Genomic DNA, 24,886 nt, shown 5'->3' with positions numbered 1-24,886 from the left:
AATCAGTTCTGCTGATATTAATAAAATACAATTTCCACCCATATGCCAACACTTTTAATGAGCAATGACAGTCCAGGAATTTAACTACTAAAACAGGTATCAACAGAAGACCATTATATTGACTTGCTGTTGTGGAACATGTTCCCAGTGAAGGCCATATTCAAAGGATCCTACCTGTGAGCCATGTGTTGAGCCCCATGTAAACCCAAACCGCACTGTGGGCCATATAGTGAGTAGCCCTGCTTTAATGGATAAGGCATTGAGGTCCCAGGTTGGGGTAAGGTCTCACACTGAAGGCAACAGATTAAGGAGGCCTTTAAAAACATTGCAGTTGTAGACTATAAAACCCTCAACTGACTAGTCAATTGCAGTGCAGCAATGACAGCTAAATGAACCAAGATCAAGCCCGGGGACAATTCTAGATTTAGTAGATGGCTGAGGATGCATATCAAGGGAGAACTAGTGGGTTATATGAAGCACTGGGTACACTGTGGAAGCACTTTCAGCTAAGTCCTTTGTGTGGTAAGTCTTCTAATAGCACTGACCTGGTCTTTGGAAGAACATCCATGCTTTAGGCCTAAGAACCATCAAGGAACCAAGCCCTGAGATGCAGGGACAATAGGTTGGGATGCTGTCAAAAGAGGAGCAAAGAGGCAGATATGTTGCCTGATGAGTCAGGATTGGGAGTCATACCTGTCCAACTCATCAGGGCTATGAAAATGGTCGCTTATTCCATTTCAGTTTGAGTAGGGCTTTGTGAATCAATAGAGTTATGGGAAAGGTGGACAAGAGATCTAAAAGACAAAGAGGGGGCTCCTAGAGTTGCAACCATGTTCCACCACATTGACAGTGGATGATACCTAGTATTGGAAAATGAGGCAAAAAAAGTCTATCTGCAGAAGGCCCAAGGAAAGGCAGCTCTTACAGGTGTTTTGATGGAAAATTCTGCTCAACAAGTCTGCAACTGACTATTCTATAACACCATCAGAAAGACTGCCAAGATAAGTATTCACTGAACTATGCTTTAGTTTTATAGCCTCACGAGCTCTGCATAAGGATCAGAATTTTGCTCCTCTTCAACAGATTATATGGTACATAAATTCAGTTGCCCAACATCATGCTGGTTGGCTTTGAATGAAATGTTGGACATAAAAGTGTAGCAATAACTGTAGTGGAGCCCATCTATGTGATGCAGTAAATGAAAGCCCCCAGCTGAGAAAGGAGATGGATGTGAGGGGGTTCCCATGCAGAAATACATCCTTTCACCTACCTATTGCCAATTGGTTACACAAAACACCTGTGAAGTTTAAGTGACTTGCCTAGGTCAGAGGAATGGAACAAAACACAATTCTCCAGAGCAGCATTTAGCTCCCCTAAACTACTATCTTACAGTACATGCTTTCCAACTTCTGCAACAAATTAGGCGGGGTCTTACAGCAATTGCCTCCTTCACAATTCTGATTCATTGCCAAAGGACATCCATCCTGTGCAATGGGATACAGGGTTTGTTTTCTTCTGTCAAAAAAAAGGGTGTGTTCACGTAATAGATTGTGTGTATACACAGAGATAAGGGGGATGGATTGATATTGTATAGGAAACCTCAATTCTAGCATTTCCTAACTCCTATTTAACTTTGCAAGGTTAATGTAGTTTGTAGGTTCCTAAGTCCATCATGTGCCATGCTACCAACACCCACACACATTATCAGCTGTGTTGGAACCTTTACATCTACCCCACCAACCTCTGCCAATCGAGTTAACAGATAAGCAATAGGAATTTCCATCTATGCCATGGGATAGGGATCTGTACCCTCTGTGTTGTGAGTACAGCATTACCAATGCAGCCCAGATCTACTCAACAATGGGCGGAAGATGCCCAATATGGACAGAATTTTCAGGAGATGTAGCTGCTAAAATCTACTGAAACTGAGCAAACCAGTTTTTCACAATGATTTAACTTAACCAGATTTGGGCAGATTTTCGTGGGAATGGCAAAAGGCACATCCCTGAGACAAAGGCCCCCTGCCAAATTGGTGCTAGATATTTTCAAATAAAAAGTCATAATTGTTTAAATGAGAGCAAAACAAGGTACACATTCCCCTGTTTTCTTGTAAATGGCAGGATCACTTTGGCTGAGGTTTTCCAAAATGATTCAGCCTGAGGCACACCTCTGGCACGTAAGTTTAACCTAAATTATTATAGTTTTGGCAGACCCATTTATATCACTGAAAACAGTCTTATAATGGGAATGGTTAGGTAACATTACTAGGCAGAACTACCAGTTTCACCTGAAACATGACTAACATTTAGATTGTTTTTATCTAACAAATGACACACAATGAGGTTTCAGTGCATTCTCAGCCCGTGCTGCTTTATTGCTAAAAAAAATTGTATACAGGTGCAGAGTTTCCAAGTTCATTTTTAAACAATTCCTCTTTACAGTGTCAAAAGAATAAAGTCTTTTCTTCAAATCCCCAAAGATGCATAGATATAAAAGCAAGCTGCCTTTTGGAAAACTTTAGCTATATACAGGGAGAAATTTTCATTATTACCATATAAAACACACTGTGCAATGGAGTAAATGGTTCCCAGTGTTACCACTAAATTCCTTTACTAATCTTTTCTGCGCATGGTCTTTTAAGTACAATAAAAATGTGATCATACTATAAGAAGTTCAGTATAGGAAGTATTCTAACTTAGTTTCCAAACTAAATGACAAAACTTATTTTAAAAAAATGGACTCTGCCTTTCCTGTTAAGAGCTGAAAAACACCTTCAACATTTATCCTTTGCTTTTTCACCATGTTCCTCACAAAAAAGATTTACAATTAAGTCCTTTTTCTTCTTGTTGTAAATACATTAATTGCTTACCTTTCAGGTAATGTCTACACTACTACAGTGGCACAGTAGTTTTGTCACTGTAGTAACTCCAATTCCAGTGACGGTATGTAGGTGACAAATTCTTCTGTGTACCTGGCCATAGGGGGGTTTATGGCAGCATAGATGCAACATTCAGAGATGTAGATTTTTCACACCCTGAGTGCTGTAGCTATGTTCACCTAAATTTTAAGTGCAGACCAGGCCTCTACTGGGGGAGGGGGGGGGGAGGGGAACAATGTGGGATTTTAAACTGAAGAGTAGTCCTGAATAATGCCCAGTAGAGGCTTTTAGTAGCTTGGTTGATCACTTGATTACATGTTAACCAGATTTTTGCTAATGGAAGTTGGCCAAAGGAAAAATTTCAACTATATATATTCCGATACTATAAAATAGTCTTCACTGATTAAACTTTAATATTCTTTTTTTTTTTCATTTGGCAACTACTATATATCTAAAGAAAGAATAAAAAAATATGGCCCCCACACCAACTCTGCATTGTGGGTGGTCTTGGGGATAAGACTTGTATTAATGGCTAAGAATGTAGATAGGAATTAACTTGACCAATAAACCCTCTTGCCCCATTTTGTTTCTTTAAAGAAAGAGGAGGGAATCTCTGACAGAGGGGTTTTCACATAAACTAGGTCCTCCTCCAAAGTTAGATTTAGCCAGAAGATATCATGCAGGTTAATTGTCTCAGTCTAAGAGCTATGAGTTTTGCATACTCTAGACAAGTTAAAGCAGCATTAGTTCTTATGCCCTGCTGAAGACACACCACATTACATTCCCAGCAGAAATTTTCCCCAAACACCCACACAGTGGTTCCAAGATATATTCTTTACAGAAAACACAGTGAAAGTTTACAAATAGATGGCACCTAATTTCCATAAGTCCCTTCATATCAAGTTCACTAGGTTTAAAAAAAAACAAAACAGTGAAATCAAGAACAAAAATACATTGTCACCTGTGTTGCCACGACAGGACCCCCAATGAGGAAATCTCATCACATTTGAAAAAAAAAATTTTAGTCAGAACTCAACAAAATAAAAACACAAGTTTGTCAAATGTTTCAGGTTCATTCCTACATGGTGCCATAACTGCTCATTCATACCAGTATGCTTCAGTACAGCAGCCTCTGTGGCTAAGAATTACCTGAAAATACTATTAAAAAGCTATTTAACACCTGAAATACATGGACTGTGCTTATTGATTTCAACCCCCTTCAAAGAATGTACCTCACTAAGTCAAGAGCTCTTTCACCTGTTATCAGGCAAATCCTACACTCAAGTTTACGAGTCATTTTTTATAGATTTCACCCTTAACCCTCCCCACACCCTGTGAAACTCTGCACCTTTCCATTTGCTACAATTGCAGCAGCTGAGAAACCTTATCTCGCCACTAAACATGCTTAGTTCATACCCTGTTTTTTACATGCTCAGGGCATTAATGTGAACCAGGCAAGAGGTTAAAAAGGCGAGTCCTGCTGATCCTTGTTCCTGATATGCAGTTTTGGTGCCATGCTTCTTCTGTCCCTATTTGTACAATCTGCCCCTTTGTCTACAGAGGCAGTGCGTTTTCTAAAAACATAATTTGAGAATCAAAGCAGTAAATTCAAGCTATTGGTATATTAGTTCCTATTGCTTCATTATGAATAAATGCATATCTGAATTTACTGGTAATAACTATGTAACACTAGACATTTTGAATCATGCATAATTAGAATACTAGCTCTATAAGACTTGATTTATGGGCCTGTGCCACTCTTCCTCAGTTTGTCCATGCAGTTTTTTGCTCCTAGGGCTTCACATACAAACATCCTCTTAGTTGCCCCGCAAACACAGAGTTTGGTGAGAAAACAGAATTTACACAGGACCTATGGTAAAGACAGAACATCTGACAGTCAAGATAAAAGGTAAGCCTTAAGAGAATGAGTGCACTGTGAGTGCTTGGTACATAGGTTTAGTGACAGACCTGTCCTTTACTAATGAATTTGCATTATTTTGAAGTCTAACTTCAGGAAAAAAGTGGTGCAGGCAGAGGGGGAAGGGCTCCATAGATAGCATTCTCCACTGCTATTTGAAACACCCAGGTTCTATTGCTGGCCCTTGGTACCCTACCCTGGGCATACTGTGGAGACAAGATGCTGAACCTCTGGGAGGAATGGCTATACCCTGAATTGCCCAACAGGTAGCCCTCTCCTCTAGTAAAGAGCTGCTCAAATGGGCTTGGAAGGAAATCTCAGCCAGTCTAGATTAGTGGCTTAAAAGAATGGTCACTGCAATGCAGGGAAAAGGGGGGTCTTTAAGAGTACTGACAAACTTCCTCAGGAAAAGGTTCTGTTCTCCCATTACTATTGAGTAGTACTTCCATAAAACTCACAACCAGTTCTGCTGTCAAGGTAAGCTCTGTTTAAAATAGCAGTGTCCTACTATCCCCAAAAACTTGCCACAAGAATTCCTTAGTGCTGAAAAGATCGTATCCAGCCAGCTGTACTGAACAAGAAATAAAATTCACAGCATAAGTACTGGCTAGAACTTCTCCAACAGCACCAATAAACAAAAAAAAAAGCAGACCATAAGTTTCTGCACAGTCCACACACACATGATCTAAAGTAGACCTAGTACTGCATAGACCTAGTTTTAGAATGGCACTACTTGACAGCCATCATATTGTCTGAAGTTCCTGCTTTGTTTTTCAAGCAAGGAAATCAAGAGTTTGGGAGAGAAAAAAAAAAGATACCATGCCACTGCTCAGTGGCTTTAGGGAAGCAGGATCTCTGACACTGCTGTTGTGAGCAGTCTTTGGAAATGTAGTCACCCCCAGGAGAATAGTACACGAGAAAAACTGCATTGGCACCAACAATCAAATAGCCTTCATGGCTACCATAGGCTTGCAGGTTTTCATTTTAACTGTAACACAGTCTTGCAAAACTCTACTCAGCTAGGAAAAGTATATATTCTGGAGAAGTGAGCAAGATACTGTTTTCATTACAGGTAGTCCTCAGCCTTTTGACATTTCACTTAACTCAAACAACACAACACTTCTAGACTGATACCCTAATTCGACTTCTGACTATAGGTTTTGATTTTACAATGCTTAGTCTCCAGTGAAGTATACTGCGAGTCTAAGTTACAATGTTCCAACTTACAGCGCAACTGTAAGGAAGTAATTGTGTTGTAAGTCTGAGGACTGCCTGTATTATAGTAAAAGACTGGCAAGTAGATTTTTGTAAGTATATAAGGCTCATCTAATACCATCTAGAGGTCAATAATATGATCAAGTTAAGGTTTACTCTTGGTATGCTTCCTGCTTTAATAATAATTTAATGCCCGGAATTTATTTTACCCACCATCTTTCAGATCACAGGTTTTCATGTACAAGAGTACTACTGAATATGCCCCTACTTACTAAACTTAGCTACTTATCCAAACACTGATTTTGGTTACATTAGAGTAAGGGTACCTACATTTTGCCCCAACAGAGGGTCATATTATTAACTTGCTAGGGGACAAATGGCCCCACCTAGTTTACTAAATAATGAAGCAAAGTGCAGCCACTTGCAGAGACTACAGATGCAATATTCCATTGTGATCAAAGAGATTAAGTCACCACATGGATCAATACACACTTTGGTTTAATAATTCAATTCAGGACAGAAAATGGCATGCTACCTTGTATACTCTCGGCAGGCTACACATATGTATCGAAGACAAGGTTGACTGTGGGTTGTATTTTAAAACTCCATAGGTTCTTTTAAAGGTCGTCAAAAGTTGCCAGGGACAAAGGCCACAGTAAGCAGATCAATCTGCCTCTGAGAATCTACTGCAACTGGCTTTGCAAAACTGAAAACGGTGAACAGAAGACAGTTTTAATCTTAAATGGAAACATATGGCTGATTTGTACTTAAAATTGGAAGTAGGATAGTCTTTTGAAAGAGAAATCCTGCAATTCTGTCCCTGCAGAAAAAAATATTTAGCATGTCAACATTTTGCAATGCTTTCTTTTTAGGACATGTCACATTTCTACTTGGTTTTTCTTTATAAAAACAAAACTCTCTCTCTCAATAAAAAGCTTTGAATCATGCTTTCCAACTGTGGGGAATGGGTCTTCTTCACATCTCAGCACTTTCCTCTCAGAGGCACTGCACATGCTACTCTACAAAACAAGCAATAGGGAAACCAGTCACTCTTCCCCTACATGCACCAATTTAGATACATGACCTACAGCTATCCAGGTTTGATACAAGTCTCATCACTATAGTATTTAAGTGCCATTTCCCTCAAAGGAGGAGAATAGTAAGAAAAATTCTTCCATCTTCTTAAAAAGAGACACTGTTCTCTTCATGCAACTCCCTGCAGCACAGACCACAAACTTATTTGGTTATTACCACTTATTCTACGGTACAATCTTGCTAATGCAAGTTAGTTACTATTACATGCAAAACAGTTATTGCTACTAAAATTCTAGTTTTATTAAATCTTTTTATGGCTTTGTTTGCATCAGGGATATTTTCCCCTACATACTGTGCTATTTTGCATTCCAGTTTCAGAGGTATTTTTATCAATTGATTCCCCCAAGCACTAAACTACTTGATTCAATGGTATAGTTATTTTTGTTCAGAACTGAACTAGATTTGAGCACAGTTCTCCAGAGCTCTACTGTAAACAGCCCACCTGCCCAATATACATGGAAAGACGGAATATGCAGAGACTCTGTTTTTTATTACATAATTAACTCTGCAAGAATCACTGGTTTTGTATCTCAGTACATTTTGCCCATTTAATTAATCTAGATCAACTCAGAAACCCAAGCTACTCATTTTTCCCCAGGTGGCCATTTACAGGCAGGGCTCAAGAAAAAGATGCAGTATCCTTGCTTAGCAACAGCAGATTTTGTTCTTTTTTAAACAGAGGCAGGTGAAAAATAATAGTGACAGCAATTAAAAAGCTATACCAGGAAATCAGATGCCTTTCATCCACAGATTGTTGCAAACTTGGGATGAACTGTTTCCATCTCTTGCTTGAACAGCCTAAACTGCCTGTTTGAGAAAGTGATCAAGTTAAGATTTTGTCTCAGTTATTTTTAGTAAATGTCAGGGACAGGTTGTAGGTGATAACAATTCATGGAAGCCCATAACCTCTCTGTGACTTTTACTCGAAATAATGGGTGGGAAGGGGCTGACTGGGAGACAACTGAAGCCCTAGCCTTGCTGCTGGAAGTTGAAGGAGTTCCAGCACCTACTGGGACTGACAGCTCCAGGGCCTCTTTTGCCTGCAGTGGCTGACAAATTTAGTACCAGCATCTGAACTGTGGGACCTCATTACTGACAGTTGCTGACATCTACAGGTTGCCTCCATCCATAGTGGCTCAGAGCTGTGGGTCCCCCACTGCCTACAGTGGCCCTGGCCCTACCACCCCAGGCACAAGGGTGAAGGAAAAATGTCACATATCTCTGAAAGTCATGGAGTCTATGACTTTCATGACAATCTTATGTTTAATGTTAAGCCGTTTGGATTTCACTTAGCTCAATTTTCCATTGTCAGAAAATAGAGAGGGTGCATTGTGAAGAGAGAAAAAATTGCCATGTAGTTAAAAAGAGATTAGATAGCTAGGGAAAGTACTGGAAGTGTCAATCTATAATTTAAGATTCTAAGCACACAAAATTGACAAAATCTGTAGACAGCATCTCAAAACAATTTAACTAGTTTTACTAATTAGCATTAGCATCATGTAATTTCTTTAAATAGAGTTATTTCTTGCAAAATATTACTTTGCTCAATAACTGGCAGAGCTCCTTAATTATACCTATATGAAAAGGTAGTCGAGCTGCTAAAAAACACTAAGTGGCTCTTCAGCTTCTATATAGTGGATGGGAGGGAAGGTGGTATTGAAGTTGTCTATATGAAGAGTATTTGCAAGAACAGTTTAGGGCGTTTCTCTAAGACTAAAAGGAAACAAATGACATTGCCAATATGGTGTATATCCAGGATTTGTCTTGCGGTTCACCTTATATGGACTCAGAGATGATTAATTTGGATGCGCACCGTCTACTGTTTAGCTTAGATAGATTTTACCAAAAAAAGTCAGCTATTATTTCACAAATCCCATCAAGTTAATAAATTCTGTTTCCAAAGATAGCATTGTCACTACCACTGCTTAAGGATACTGCATCTTTAGACCATGTTCATAACATTTTTTACTGTCTGCTTTCTACTGTTAGTTACGTTATTGTTTATTATCATTAATAATTTGCCACTCTGAAATTGTAAAAATACTACTAGGCTCATGCACTGATCCTAACATGGCACTACAGTTTGCTACAAAGCACTAATGCTTATGGAACTATACACATCTCAAAATGGAAGACATTGGTGATTTTGTTGTTTTCAAACAACTTGTAACATCATTTTGTCCACAAGTATTAAAATATATATATGTATATATATATCTATTGCACATGCCCCATATTTATTTGTTTAACCTTTCATACAGGAAATTTTCCAACCAACATTGAGAAACAGAAGCGGAGCAAAGAGTAAAGTCTAAAAGCTGAGGCAGTATTGCCTAGCACAGCAGTTTCATAAAAAAGCTGGCAGAAAGCATGCTCCAATGGGGTCTTTTGGGCTTACACAATTGAAGCTACTCCTGTGACAGCCACGGAACATTAGCCCTACTATAATTTTATCATAAAAATTAATCAAGTGGCTATTATATGTTCGGGGTAAGCAGGGAAAGTCAACATTTGTTGCCATTTCTTGTTATGGGGCAGAGCTTAGAGACAATTATTTCTATATATGTGGCAAAGTGGGCTAAAGTACCTCCACTGTCTCCAGAGTCCATTCTCTGACTTTTACAGTATATGAAAAACAAAGATACACTCCTGCTCCCAAATCAATTTGCAATCAGGCTGTGCTAGAAACAGCTTCAAGTAGGAACATCAGTAGGACGACAAACAGGAGCCAGGCAAGTGAAAAGAAGAAATCACAGGTTTAAGATCAAATATTTGCCATATTGGATACCTTCTAATCACATTTAAACTTGTGACACTGACTGCAGGTAAGTCCACCATTAACAATCTGATCCTGCCTCTACTGAAATCAATTCCAAATCCCATTGACTTCAATAAGGAGGACCTAAAAGAGAACGTATTTTTCCAGTTGCCTTTAACACTCAAAAATCTAAATTCTGTTTGACAAAGGAATGCAATGTACTTAAAGGAAACCAGCCAACCAGCCTGGCCATAACTAATATAATCATTTTTCCAAGTGAACAGATAAAGGCAACTGATTGTGGGGCATTGGTGCTTTTTATATTCTGATGCCACTACTTCTAATGTTATTTTAAGTATGAAATGTATAGCTCAATATTCCCAAGTCAGTGAGACTGATTTTCTCTTCAAGAGAGCACAAAATAGGAAAAGACATAATTAAATCTTACTGTCACAACACATGTTCACTGTGGCTCTACACTTTATTCTCAGGAGTGAAGAACAAAACCAAAACCAAAACCAATGCATGGAGTTGTTCAATCCCAGAATTTGTTCCCCTTCAACTTCTACTACTGATAGGGAGACATCAGAAAGAGAGTTTCTTTAGAGATTCTCTCTTCCCCATCTTTTTATAACTCCTTACCCTTCTCTACCAGTCACAAAATGTTGTTCTTGCTACCATCATCAGGAGCTGAGAAAAATTTCGGCTGTTTTTTTTAAAAGCCATTTTTCAGGCTGCTTGGATCTCTTCAATGGTTTTCTAAAAGAAGATAAAAAAAATAATATGAACAGAGCCTACTCCCCTTTTTTAAAATCCAGATTTGTAATTATATTTTTTTTAAATCAGCAAATCACATTTGTTAAATTCATTTCAACACATTCATGGAATAAGATGCACTACTAAGAGCTCCAGGTTCAAGTAAAAGAAAACAGATAAGCCAATTATGGCCTTTCCATCAAGAAACCTCATTGAGCATACAGACTGACACTGCAGGGAACAACTAAACAACAAAGTTTCTCTCTCTCTCAAATGGAAGGAAAATATCCTGTATAAGTCCAAAGTGATGGGAGAGAAAGAATCTGGCGTTAACGTGTGAGAACCATGATCTCCTCCTTAGTTTGGGATGTAGATATAGGAGGAGCCAGAAAAAGAGCACACTTCCTTCAGCATTTCTGCTCTCTTTCTGAACTTGTTTCTTCCTCTATCATACCTCCTAGTGTCTATACCCTGGAAGAGTGTCCATCCAAATATGCCAGTAGCCAAAGGAGACTTAAACAACTCCATCAGCTGTATGAACTCAAACCGCACCTAGGACACGGAGTGGATGAGTTGGAGCATTACACTTGTAGCCTCTCTCATTCCACTGGAGGTAAGTTCCTTTTTTAAAAAAGTTCTGTCCGATCTCTTGGATTATAGAGTTTTTTTGTTCCTTTTGTTGATGAAGCTGCTGGACAAGACTGGAGGTACAATGTAAACCCAACACTATAGGACCACCAATAGCATTAGAGTTGCTCAAAGATTCACCTTCTTAGGGAAGGGGCTTGCTACAAAAGAGGCAATGCAGAGCAACTCTTTTTCCTGGTAAAAGCTCTTCACATTCACTGGTTGTGTGGATTTACACATGCAGATGTTTTTGATCACAGAATGTAATGATTCATTCAGACATGATGGGAAAGGTAATTCTGTATTTGTTTCTGTGCATTAGTTGCTTCACGAGGTCAACATTAAGACATTTATCTACAAAGTCCATTCTTTGTTCTGGATTAGGACATCCTTGTTATTGGATTTTCCAGGATTGTGAGGTTTTTTAAGTCTGTTACTTGTTTCAGGGTGGAAATGTGTTCTGGTTCTCTTGCTGCAACCTTTCACACATGTTGAAACAGCTTGGCACACCACCATACGCATTTATCTATTTACAAGGTTCTCCAATAGGGCAGAGAGAGAGAGAAGACATTACCCTTCTAAGATGCAGAAAGGAGATGCCGTTCAAGAAGAATGGTTTCTGTGTGGACATGCTTGCAAGAATTTTCTTTAGGGCGCAAACTGAGTTCAAAAACTCTGAAGACATCTCTTCAGGAAAACATCAAAACAATTATTTCACTTGTAAGGGTTGGTAAAATGCTTGCTGTGTGCTCCTATGGGGGGGGAAGCCAGCTAGTGAAGGCTCCATACATCAAATGTTGGTTTAAGAAGTTGAAACAGAAAGATAAGAGATCTTAAGGAAAAGACTTTTCTTCATCAGTAGTAGAGCATTCACACTTCACGGTTTATGATCAGTTTCTAAGAAAAAGTAACAGGACAACTTCCTTCTGGGATGCCAGGAAAAGCCCTGAAAACACAAAAGGAAAAACAGAAGGAACAACAGAATGAAATTAACTCAAAATTAAAATGGTCAAAAGTTCACTTCTTCAAAATCTGATTTCAATGTATACAACATAAGGATGTTGCACAAACTGCAATGATACCTAGACTTAAATTTCTTAGAGTTCTCATTTCAGAAGTCACTAGGCTAGCCACTACAGATATACTGAATTAAAAACTTACTTGCTCACACAAAAACAGTGTGTCCAGCAACAAATATCACATTGTTGGGAATGTGGTAGGTAGCTATGTGGATTTCTTAATTGTAACATAGAAACATACTGTAGTTGTAAATGTAATGCTGGGAAAAGAATACACACAGTGTAGCTTGACTGCGTATTGGGCCACAATTTCAAAACAATCAGGTACCATGAACCAGGATTAACAGCAGCTAATTAACCACAATATACAAGAGTATGAATACTACCAGTGAAGAAAGGTATTCAGAATGGTTGTTAGATCAAAGATGTTAGGTTCTTTTCCTGAGTCCACTTACTTTTCTTTGTTAATTCAAGAGTGAACAGACTCCTATACCATGATTCTACACCAGCAGCTCTTCCTTGGCATCACTGATCATAGTGGCAGTGTGAAATGAAGTCTTTGTTTTAAACCAGGGGTGGTGAACTTCAGGCCCAGGGGCCAAATCTAGTTCCAGGCTTGCCTGACTCCAGCCTATGAGGCTCAGGGTTCCCCTACACAGCAGGGATGTGAATGACTAGTTGACTATTCAATAAGCAAATGCTTATCACATAGTCGACACTAGTCTCTTCCCCCTGCCTTGCTGCCTCTATCAGAAAGAGGCACCGGTGGGGGTGGGAGGAAGAAAGAGAAGGGATGCTTCAAAGCGGCAGCACTGTGTGGAGCTTGAGGCCAAACCCTGAGCTCCACATGGTGCTGCAGCTTTGAAACCCCGCATATAGCCCAGGCCATCTGGGGACTCCCCAGCCTATATGCAGCGTTTCAAAGCAGCAGCATCGCATGGAGCACGGGGTCAAGCTGGGGATTTCCCCACTGATCCTGGGCTCCATGTGGTGGTGCTGCTGCTTTGAAACGTCACAGGGAGCTATTAAACAATTACAGATTGTTTTCAAACTCTCTTTTGTAGGAAGGCTAGAGAGCTTGAGGGTACTCCACTTTTTTTAGTAAGAGCAAAAGCATTCTTTTGGGGAGCTCTGTATACCTCGTTCTACGAGGAATAAGGGCTCCTCCGAAAGAGGAGGCCTTTCTGCCTTTTGGCCCTGTCTGGACAAGGCCAAATGGCGGAAAAGCCTCTTCTGGAAAAGCAATTGGAAACAGCTATGCAAATTGCAGAGCGCATTTTGCGTAGCTTTTTCGGGTGAGGGGGAGAGGAGGCTACAGTGTAGACCTAGCCTCTCCGTTCTATGCCTTACCCACAAGACCATCTTTCCTCACTGCAAGAGGCAAAAATTAAATCAAAGCTGTGATGAATGTAGGAATGTTATCATACAGTTGTTTAAACAATTAACAGATAGCCTGAGTTTATCAGTTAATCTAAATCAGTGTTTCTTTACCAGTGGTACGAGTAACTTTAAGGGTACTCAAGAGAAGTCTGGGGGATACGTCAAAACAACTGAAATTTGGAGAAAACTGAATTTTTAAGTTTTACAGCGCTTTATTATTTTTGTACTTTTTATACCCAAAAATGTCATCACTCGCCCGGCTATGATTAAATTGTTTAAACAAACATGTTGCAACTGTAGAAAAAAAATTGTGTGTGTCTGAAAACTGTAGGTACTGGAGGTACTTAATTTTTTTTAAAAAAAGGGGTACTTTATAAAAAAAGGTTGAGAAACATTGATTTAAATGACTACGTGCACCACCCCCATGTTGCCTCTGTATCAAAGGTAGCAAGGTGAAGGGAGGTGGGAGCTGGTGCCTGTGGAGAGTCGGCTTTCCACATGTGCTGGTTCCAACAGCGCCACCTGCCCTGCCTCACTGCCTCTCACAGAGGCAGCAGCGTTGGGGTGCAGCTGGGAGCCAGTACGTGGAGGAAGCCAGCTTACCAGCCAGCTCCCCAGATCACTGGATCCCCCATAGCCACTTGTCCGTCCCCACTCTGCTGCCTTTGATATAGAGGCAGGAGGATGAGGGGGAGAACAGGAGGGATGCCACAGTACCCCGTTGATGGGGAGCTTGGCTTCCCCGGTATATACAGGTTGCTGCAGCCCCACGCTGCTGCCTCCAATACAGCAGCATGAGGAGGCAGGGGCTCCCTAGGAGTGGAGACGGAGCACACTGGCTGCCAGCCTCGCCCCAGGGAGTATTTTAATAATTGTGTAACCAATAAATTTTTTTTTTAGCTACATGATTACTAAAATAAACGTTATCTAACATCTGGGGTACTACCCTTTTCTGGACATCCCAGCCATTCAGTTAATTAAACTGCCTGTAAGAGTTACCGCTAGCAATCAAATATGTCTTATTTTGTTAATAAACTCACCTTTTTAAGACTATGGGTGTGTCTAGACTACCTAGTTTTGTCGACAAAAGTGGACTTTTGTTGACAAAACTATACCAGCGTCTACACTACCGCTGAGTTCTGTCGACATAACGTCGACAAAACTCAGCATTTTGTCGACGCTGGTATACCTCATTTTACGAGGCATAACACCTTCTGTCGACAGATCTCTGTCTACAGAAGGTGTTATTGCCTGTAACACTGCGTCCAGACTACGGAGTTCTGTCGACAAAGCAGCTTGCTTTGTTGACAGAACTCAATGTGTCTGGACGCTCTTTGTCGACGAAAGTTGTGTCGACAGTATCTGTCGACAAAACTTCCGTCGACAAAACGCGGTAGTCTAGACGTACCCCCAGATTTGATTTCTGTGTCCTAGAAGGCAGGAGGTTCTACATACCTGTGCCTGAGACTGAGAGGTCAGCTATTAAGTAATTAGGGCACATCTAAACTACATTCCTCTTTTGAAAGAGGAATGAGGCAACTTGAAAGTGCAAATGAAACGAGGATTTAAATATCCCATACTTCATTTGCATATTTGCATCTGAGCACTTTTTCGAAAAAGTGTCTGTCGAAAGTGAAAGTGCAGTCTAGATGCGGTTCTTTGGGGAAAAACCCTTTTTCGGAAGAACCCGTACTCATTTTTTCCGGTGTACGAGTTCTTTCGAAAAAGGGTTTGGTTGTTTGTTTGTTTTTCCGAAAGAACCGCGTCTAGACTGCGCTTTCACTTTTGACGACCCCTTTCTCAAAAAAGTGCTTGGATGCGAGTATGCAAATGAAGTGCGAGATATTTAAATCGCTGCTTCATTTGCACTTTCGAGTTGCCTCGTTTATATTCCTCTTTCGAAAGAGTAATGTAGTCCAGACATAGCCTTACAGCTTGTTTTCAAGCTCTCTCTTGAAGGAGAGTTAAAGCACTTGAGAGTACTCCACAGGAAGAAATTCCCAACGGCTGAGTTTTCCTGGGTTTTCAAATCAGTTTTTGCATTTGAGAGGTGGCAGTGTACCACCCAAGGTCAGGGAACCGGTGACCTTGGAGAGTTTTTAAGCAGAAGCCTTTATTGGCAGGGTATTTTAAGGTCTCTTGCAGTCTCCTACCTCCTGCACTCAAAGGAGTGTGAGGAACAGCCTTGACAAAAGCCCTGGAATTTTTGAGAGTGGGCTGTGACCTAGAGCAGGCAACTGGGGTGCAGGAGGAGATGCAGGGGCTTGGAAACCAACCAATGGGAGCTGCAAGATTGTGCGGGTGCAGAGCATTAGGCCTCTCCTCTCCTCCTCCCAGGCCCACAGCAATTGACGGACAGCATGAGAGTCAGTTATTCTGAGTGGCATACATGGGTGGGGCAAACAGGGAGCCTGACTAAAGCTCCCACTGAACCCACAGGCCAGATCCAGTAGCTTGGTGGGCCGGATTCGGCCCATGGGCCATATTTGAAGGCCCTACCCTACAGCATCTCCAGAAAAGCCAAAACCCTCTGGGACTGAATAAACAAAAATCAGAAACCAAAAAGAACTTACCCTTAATGGTCACACATGACATTTCCCACCAAGATTCCTTCCTTTCAGTTTGCTGCCTGGCATTCAAAATGGAACACAAGTGAACCTGATTGGCACAACAAGATGGACAGTAAATAAATTATATAAACCAAAGAGCAAAGTAAAAACAAGAATTCTGTTATCCTGACATTTTGCAAGATACAAATAAAACGAGCAGAAACACAACAGTGGTATCTTTCAGGAACTAGTCAAGCAAGAATCATTGTTACTCCATAGTTTTTATTCATCTGCTATAATAAATTCTCTCATCCATCCTGACAAGGCCTCATTCCAAATGGCAACAAAATGCCATTGATTTTTAAGTTTAATTTTAATAGATTAAATGGAAGCAAACTTTTCCCTTCACTTCTGGGGAGAAGAGCCCCTACCTAAAACATTTCCAGAAGGTTTTTGTTCAGAAACCATTTTGTGCCCTGAAATAATACGCGTATAATTTAATAGATCGGTTGGTGAAATCTTTCATATTAATTAGTTTGTGCTACATTGTAAATTTTAGGATGGTGGTGAGTATACTCTTATATCTCATTAAAAATGCCAGGAAACCTATGCATAGAAGAGCAAACATGGAGAACAAGATACACAGTACTCTACTTCTCATGCTGCGGAGAGATTTTTTTATGGTGATAATTGCTCAACATTCTGGGACTGATTTTTTTTTTTTTTAAACAGACATATGTCCAACTCCATTTCCTTAGAAATGAAGGTGAATGGAATCATTGCAGATTGATAAAAAAATAAATCATTAGTGCCTGTGTACACAGTTGTAGTGGGGAGGAATAACATCAGGATTCAAGAATGTGATGCCGACAACCTAACTGGTAGAATGATGGATCACCTGTAAGCAGGGATGCTTCGTTACACTGAGTTTACACAATTAAAACACTCCCATCATAAACACAAAAGCATTCTGATCCTTTTTATTCTCCTCCTGCACTGCGGGACATTTTCAAAGTCAGAGAACCACCAGCACCTTTAGCAAGATACAATCCACTGATCTATTGTGATTTCTAGCTCTATGCTCTCAGGTAAGTCCTTACATTTTCACACTGTCAAATTCTGACCTTTACAATCCCAAATCAAACTACAATAACTAAATGCACAATAGATTATTTTGACAATATGTGAACACAACATTAAGCCCCTCAGAGAACAATTCTTTTGATAAAAAACAGTGATCTGGAGCTCCCAGAAATCTATGCATCATGACCAAAAGGAAGGAGACAATTTCCAAGAGAAGTTAGAATGAGCAAAGTAAGACCCAAGACTACAAATGACGACTACATATTAAAATAAGTTACATTTTAAATATTTCGTCTGCTGTTAATTTTTCATACAAATGAGTGCCTCAACTAATAACGTGCCTAAATTTGCTAGGGGAAACATTTTTTATACACATTCATTAACTTCATATTTCATGTGAGGGTGCTCAGTTTGACACATTCTCTGCCTGATTTTCAAGGGTGATATGGAAATATTCTTCTCACTAGGGATGTTAGTTATCGAGTAATGGAACAGTTGAATAACCACATGAATTTTTAGCAGTTAGCAAGCTATTCTATAGTCCCCAGGGGCGGGGCTGGCAGCCAGTGTGCTCTGCCCCCACTACTGGGGAGCCCCCTGCTAAACCCATGCTGCTGCCTCTCTATCAGAGGCAGCAGCACAAAGCGCCAAGAGGGAGCCGGTTTAAAAAAACAGCTCCCTGTGCAGACCAGCTTCCCTGCTGCCCCATGCTGCTGCCTCTGTATCAGAGGCATAGTGGCAGCAGCCTCAGCCTCGGCTTCCATGGGCAGAGGCTGCTCTGCGGGATGCAGAGGAGCTTCTGTCCATGAGCAGCTCAGGATCCCCACAGACAGGTTCTGCTTTGCAGCAGCCTCCGCCCTCCCTGGCCTCCCACCCCACACTTCTGCCTCTGATAGGGTGACAGGCAGTACTGTGGAGCCAGTACTGGTGGAAACTGGCTTTTAAGCAGCTCCCCCCAGCACCAATTCCTGCTTCCGCCCTGCTGCCTCTGCTAGGGGAAACATTTTCCTGCTGCCTCTGCTAGGGGATACAGAGGCAGCAAGGCGAGAGGGAGGGGAAACACAAGTAGTTGACTAGATTTACCAGTAAACCTAGGCTTATCGGTTTGTCAACTAGTCGACTACTCATTCACATCCCTACTTCACACTAACATTGATGGAAACTGCAGATGTTCCAAACTTCTGAAAATTAGGCACAAGTGAATTATATGTATTCAAAATTGGTAAACACTTCTTCAAAACTTTGCTACTTACAAAAAGAAGATTGTTTGGTCACACAATTGGTAATTTACAGGTATGCTGCATAGGATTTAATTGATAATTGTCAGTAAACATCCATTTTAGCTGGCACACTGAAAATGATAGCAAAAACTGGCGTAAGAGGTGCAGAGAGATCCCTGTGTTGCCTCAGAGCCTATGAACTTGATTCTTGCAGGCATACGGCATGAGGGGAGGATGCAGTCCTGATGGGACAAAGCAGAGACCTCTGGCTAGGACTGCAAGGAGAAGAGGAAGTCCTGCCTGAGGATGAGGCCACAAGGTGCTGAATCGCTCCTGCAGCAGCACAGGGAGCCCTCTGCTCTGCTGTCACAGACTCACTCTCTCTCTCACTATTTGGAATGCCCGGAATCTGTGATGTGCCTTGCCAAGACTGTAACCTTCCCCACAATTGGCGCCTGAAGGGATCTGAAGCTCCCTGTGGCAGAAGTGTGGCTATGACAGAGGAGCTGTACTATGAGCTCTCTTAATGTCTGCAGGGATGTAATACCCAATCCCTGCAGGAACACAGTGTCTTGTACCCCGCAACCACATAGGCTCCTGTAGCCCCATTGTAGCACTGCTCTAACCCTAACCCCAGCCTCACTTGCCAAACTGCAAAAATAAAAATAGAAAAACAAGTTTAAATTGGCAAAAATTGTCAAAATATTTTTAAAAATCTAACTGTCAAGCCTATTTATTGGAGTTCTTCCCCATTGCAGCCAGCAGTCCTATCAATGTACATCTCTACCATTGTGAGGTTAATGTGTTCTTGGCAACAGAAAATGTGATTCTAAAAATGCATTGATGTTAGATACTGAACTTCAATAACTTCCACAAAAGATGTGCTTAGTTTACAAAACAAGATTTTCCAGCTACCAGCATTGAAATCTTAAGGCAATTTCTAACACATTGCAATTTGCATTCAAGTGCTCTCCCTCCCCCCTTAAAAGTAAAGTTAGCCATCACACCCACTGAAGCATGAGGCAAAATGTATTCAACAAACTTTTATGACACCCAAAAGTTAACAAAACAAAAATCTCCAGAGGGTGTTCATACTTGCTCCCTCTGTTGATAGAATATGTCCACACTAAGGATGTAAACTCCCGTTTAATTGGTTAACAGGTTTAAAATTATGGGGCACAGGAGGTGGGGAGGCTGCTCCAGCCCAGCACTCCAGCCCGCTGATGCTGGGCTAGAGCAGCCTCCCCACCGCAGGCAGGGTTTACTCCAGCCTGCCCACTCCCATTTAATCAGTTAACAGGTAAAACTTAAAGTTTAAGTGGATAACTAATTAAATGGGATTTTACATCCCTCATGCTCAGTATCTCCCACCTCTCACCCATGGAAACAAAATTATTCAATTTTATTTTCTGCAGCTTTTGGGGAGCCACTGCAGCTAAATATAATCGTTAGCCCAAGAGTTGAATGAAGTGCTGCATGCATGTGAAGGAGAAGGGAGTGACTTGCCATCTTATTATTCTGTTAATTCTAGTCAGAAGCAGGATCATATTTATTTTAGAATATCCCAGCAACAAATCCACATCCTGCAGAATTGAACAAAATTTAAGATTTAATTTTAAAATAATCTATTTATCAAATGAAAATCTTCCTAACATACACTGAGGGAATCAATGAGAATGCAGTCTTCCTGAAAATGTGCACAAACTAAAATAATACCTCTAAAAAATATGTTAATTCATAATTAACTACAGTATAATTTAATTATGGACATGGACAACTATTTCACTTCCAATTATTTTGTCAGTAACATACGTCTAATTTCAAACATCCTGCCATATTTTCCACAAATGTCCGAAGCTGCAAAATGTCCTCTACCTACCTACCAAGACTTCCACCTTCCTCCTGACAAGTACAATGTAGTTATGTATCTTTAACAAAATTCTACGGAAAATCCAAAGTTTCTTGACAGTATTGCCAAATTATACAACATAAAGAATGTTATGCTTATTAGGGACGTTAAAAAGTTAAAATGTGACCATGCAACCATTACAAAGCCTGGCTTATACTGCAGAGCCAGTTCAACTGCAGGATCTGGAGTATAAGCTTTATACTGCAGAGCCCACACCACAGGGCAACAGCCAGCTCCCTGGGGGGGTGAAGAGGAGTAGAACTGGGAGCCGGTGTATAATCTCAACCGTTTGGACAGCTCCTTCGCTGGAGGTTTTTAAAAAAAGACTGAATAGCCATACGTCTTTGATGGTTTACATAACAAATCCAGAATCTTGGCAGGGGGTTAGACTAGCTTAGCAGTTGTCACAGCAAACTTTTTGGTGACCTAAGAGTGGGGCCATTAACTCTTGGCCATTTTAATATGCATATGTGAATGTCCAAATCAATGTCCAAATCATTGTAATTTATTTATACAGGTTATATTTTTATTGCTTTTTTAAAGGCTTGCTAGTTAAAGTCTGCTGCCTTGAAAAGTGGTGTGTGTGTGTGTGTGTGTGTGTGTATATTATATATATATATAATGTATGTATGTATGTATGTATGTTAAAATCACCTTTCACATCTCTCAGATAGCTAAGTCTGCAGCAAAGAGTGATATTAACAAATATACAAGTTAGGGATGTGATAGTATAGCCGATGAACTGATAAGCAAAAGCTTATAGCTTAAGGCTATTTCTGCTCAACAAAAATTTTCCCAGCTCCAGGGGTCACGAATGAAAAAAGGTTAAGCACCACTGCTATAGACTACACCCATTCCCCTCCCACCCCTTGCCAGTAAACTTTTTAGTAGGCTGGTCAGCAGCTCAGCTCAGTCCCGGCTTGCACTGGGTCCTGGAGCTATCCCCACTGCGGCTCTGCATTTAAAATGCTTTAGGAGCCAGGTGGGCAGGCAGCCCAGCTTAGTTCCTGCTCATGTTTGGCCTCCCCCCAGACAGGGGCTGCCTGGTGACTACAGAATAGATGACTAACGGATAAGAATTCATGAGGTTAATCGACTATTCAATTAACCGATATTTAACATCCCTAATACAAATACCAACGTTCACAAAAGACTCTCAGCCTTGCCCAGCCAAGAAGCAAATTAAACCCTTGATGAGGTAGATGGCAGCGGGGGCCAAGAATGATGGGGAGCCCAGGGCTAGTGCCTGCTGCCATGTGGTTGAGGTCAAAGCCCAAGGCCCTGCAGCTGGAGTCCCAGGTCTGAGCCCCACCAACCCAACAGTTCACACTGGTTGACTGTTTCTCTTGTGTTTGTGACTCCAAAGGGGGACAGAGCCCAATCCCTATAGGTACTTTGTCCCTTCCCCAATCACCATCTAAGAGTCTATGGCAGCAATAAAAAAAGCTCCAGCAATAAAAAAAGCTCCAGACTAGATAACCTCTGTGGTCCCTTCTAATCTTATAATTCTATGAAAAATGGTTATTTTGTTAGTTTAGCACCAGCATACCACACAGAGCAACAAACAATCCAGAAGACATAGAAGGGGAAGCCTCTTCTTAAATAATAATATTGTATATAAGAGTTTTACCATTGCTTTTAGAATGCTTTTCTGCTTGATGCCATTTGGAAGCTTGAAACTGAAATAAAATTTCATTGCTGAAATTTCTATCTTTACAGTAGGGATTTGAACAGATAACTTATATGGGTAACTGGCCTACTATGCCCTGTGAGAGCCTGCCAACTTCCAGACCAAGAGCTTGCGTGCCATGGGAGCCAGCAGCTTTGCCACCCCACACTGCAGCTTCTGCTCCTCACCCATGCAAGGTGAAAAGCCCGAAGCACTATGGAGCTGGAGTAGCCCTGGATGGACCATGGGCAAGGGCCACTCCCGGCTGCCCCAGTTTAATCAATTAACTGCCTAAACTTAACATTTAACTGGTTAACTAAATGAATAGAATTTTACATCCCTGCTCCACAGTACATACAATCTCCTTTATTGCTATCAGACAGCTTGTGAATCCTGACTTTGAATTTTTAAGCATCTGAAATCCATTCCCTTGTGTGCACCCACCCAATGCAACACATTAGTAGCAAATGTGAAGAAAAAAAAAAGATGTCAAGTCATCAAATAAGACTTCATGTATAAAAGATAGAATCTTTTAATAGTATAAGTTTCAGCCTCCCTCTATTTTTGTAGCCTGGAATATTCAGCACTCTTTTTAACAGTTGAATAGACTAAATTCAAATTATATGTTTTGATTTTTCTGCCACATGCACATCAACAGTTGCAGCTGTTCTCTGAACATAAATTCTATGGCTGTTAATACGTTACAACTGAATTACTATGCAGAAGCTTGTTCTCCTAACCATCTGCTGCAGCCTACTAACAACTCTGTATCTAATGCATCACTCTGGGTTATCCATAGCATCCTGTCTTTCTAAAGTTAATTCAGACTTCTTCATATTTGAGCTCTCTTTGTTCAAACAGATCTGAAGTCAGCACCCTTGAAACCAGCACTACGAACTATTTCTGCTATGGTTTTCTACGAACCTTGGCGCTACATGAGTATTAAAGTACAACAGCGATAAGCCCAAAGAGAGACGCACGATGCTGTACACCACAGTAGACTGGCAGCCTCTGGAGAAGCATTATCAACTTGAGTAAAGTATGCAGAAGTCAGATCCAGAAAATCTAATTAAACACCTTCCTCCCCCCCCCCCCCGGAATTTGGAGGCTCCGCTCCTGGAGCGTGGCTAATGCACACACGCCAGCCAAGCCCATCCCAGCCAGGGATGGGGGGGCCCGAGATGGTGCGTAAGGGGCGCACAGACACCCGGCCCAATCAGGGGCGCACCCCGCAAGGGGAGGAAGGGGACGAGTGACACTGACGACCGAAGCCCGCCCAGGGTGAAAAGGCGGGGGTGTAAGTTAGCCTGAGCGAGAACCAGGCAGAATTCGTACGCGGCCAGGCCCAGCCCAATCAGGGAGCGGGAAGGGGGGGGGGGGTGGACACACAAATGGCCGGGCACAGCCCAATCAGGCAGCTGCCGGGTCCCGCGCCCGGCCCGCCACTAGCCAGGCTCGGTCTCACTCCTCAGGCCATCGTTCCCCGCTCCGTTTACCTGCCCCGGCCAGGCCGCCGGGCCGCGGCCCGCCCTGTCCCCTCAGCCTCTTCCTCTCACTCCGCCATCTTCCCCCGCTCACCTCGGCCACCCAGTTGGGGGCTCACGGCGCCCGGCGCTTCCAGCTCCACCCACTCGAGAGACAGCCTATCAGGAACCTCGTCGTCACCCTTCCGCCTTCGATAAGCATTGGCCAGTGGTTGCATCCGTCAGAAATATTTGGCTGCCCCCTACAAACCTCGCTCCTCTGATTGGCCAATCTCTTGCGAAAGGCTTGGAGAGACGTGGGATAAGATCTCCACTCGCTCTTAGGTGAGCGGCCTGGCGGGACAGCGACCGAGCCCTGACATGGACGCGGGGCCTTAGGGGGCCAGAGCTCAGCCCTTACGCAGGGCGCCCCTCTCCCACCGGGAAAGCCCCACAGGCCTTAAAGCACGTGGACCCAGGGTCGCTGCTGCTAACACATTGATTGGGGCCTGAGTTGATCCAGTGTGCGATGTGAACCTCTCGTGCCAGGGAAGGTGTATGGCCACTGGTAGCACATGCCGTTCCCTAGCAGCTGTTACAGACACCCCCAGCGGGCAGCAATATTCCTCTCCTTATTAGAGACTACAAGGGAGGGGTAAAAATTACGTGCCCTCCTCCCAGACCTTAAGTGGAGCATTTCTACCTCGCCCCCCCCCTTTCTGCTCCACCTGCGGATGGGTTTTGGCAATCCAGGCTCAGCCGAGCTCTAAATTAACCTTTATTCTAGGCAGGACCCCTGTTAGGTAGAAGGCTCAGCACAGTAATGCTAAAGTGTGAGAATAACGTAACAGCTGAAGTAGGAAAGCTGCTTCAGGACTATATGCCGAGTACAGGTCATCTGAAATGTCACGTCTTCACAACATGTGCAAGTGGATTTTCAAGAATGTGGAGCTGAACACATCCAATTACATGGAGTCGAGGGTGATCAGCACCTTAGAAAGGTAAAAGCAAAGCTCTGTACAAAGTTAATGATTTAAAGCAAAAAGGACATTGCTTATATTACCTTGAGCTCAAGTAGTTAGTAAGGCAGTTCTAAAAGATTGAACAGCGACTGTGACAGTGGGCCACCGATTTTCTCCATAGCTTAATGCTGTTGTGATATTGCCACCCTTACTGTTTTAAACTTGGGCAGCAAGAACAGCTGTTTTCAAACTTTTTTCTCATGACCCACATGAAGACAATTGTTGATGCCCATAACCTAACATAATTTGACTAGTGTGGGAAGTATGGGATAGGACTGAGTACGAGAGCTATGGCATATAGGAACGGATGCTGGGTTTGGGGGCA

General features: G+C 41.8%; 1 protein-coding gene and 1 long non-coding RNA gene across 4 annotated transcripts in view; one reads left to right on the top strand and one right to left on the bottom strand.

The window, feature by feature from the left end:
• Positions 1-2,343: 2,343 nt before the first annotated feature.
• On the bottom strand, positions 2,344-23,720 carry LOC102448741 (uncharacterized). Of its 3 annotated transcripts, none has more exons than XR_012903440.1 (4): positions 23,573-23,720; positions 16,220-16,304; positions 10,507-12,193; positions 2,344-7,030 (listed from the first exon to the last, which is right to left on the bottom strand). It is a non-coding gene; the product is annotated as an uncharacterized LOC102448741 (long non-coding RNA). The 3 variants fall into 3 exon arrangements; XR_012903439.1 differs by having other exon boundaries at positions 2,344-10,623; positions 11,075-12,193; XR_012903438.1 differs by having other exon boundaries at positions 2,344-12,193.
• A 167-nt stretch (positions 23,721-23,887) lies between these two features.
• Positions 23,888-24,886, top strand: part of EXD1 (exonuclease 3'-5' domain containing 1) — an 83,215-nt gene continuing 82,216 nt past the window's right edge. The window contains exon 1 of the mRNA XM_075927135.1: positions 23,888-24,540. The gene's annotated coding sequence lies outside the window, so the exon portion shown is untranslated. The remainder of the gene's footprint in view (positions 24,541-24,886) is intronic.

Source organism: Pelodiscus sinensis, chromosome 4 (assembly GCF_049634645.1).
Source record: "Pelodiscus sinensis isolate JC-2024 chromosome 4, ASM4963464v1, whole genome shotgun sequence".
NCBI lineage: Eukaryota > Metazoa > Chordata > Testudines > Trionychidae > Pelodiscus > Pelodiscus sinensis.
The sequence above is the reverse complement of the archived record's forward strand: the minus strand, read 5'-3'. Positions and strand labels throughout refer to the sequence as shown.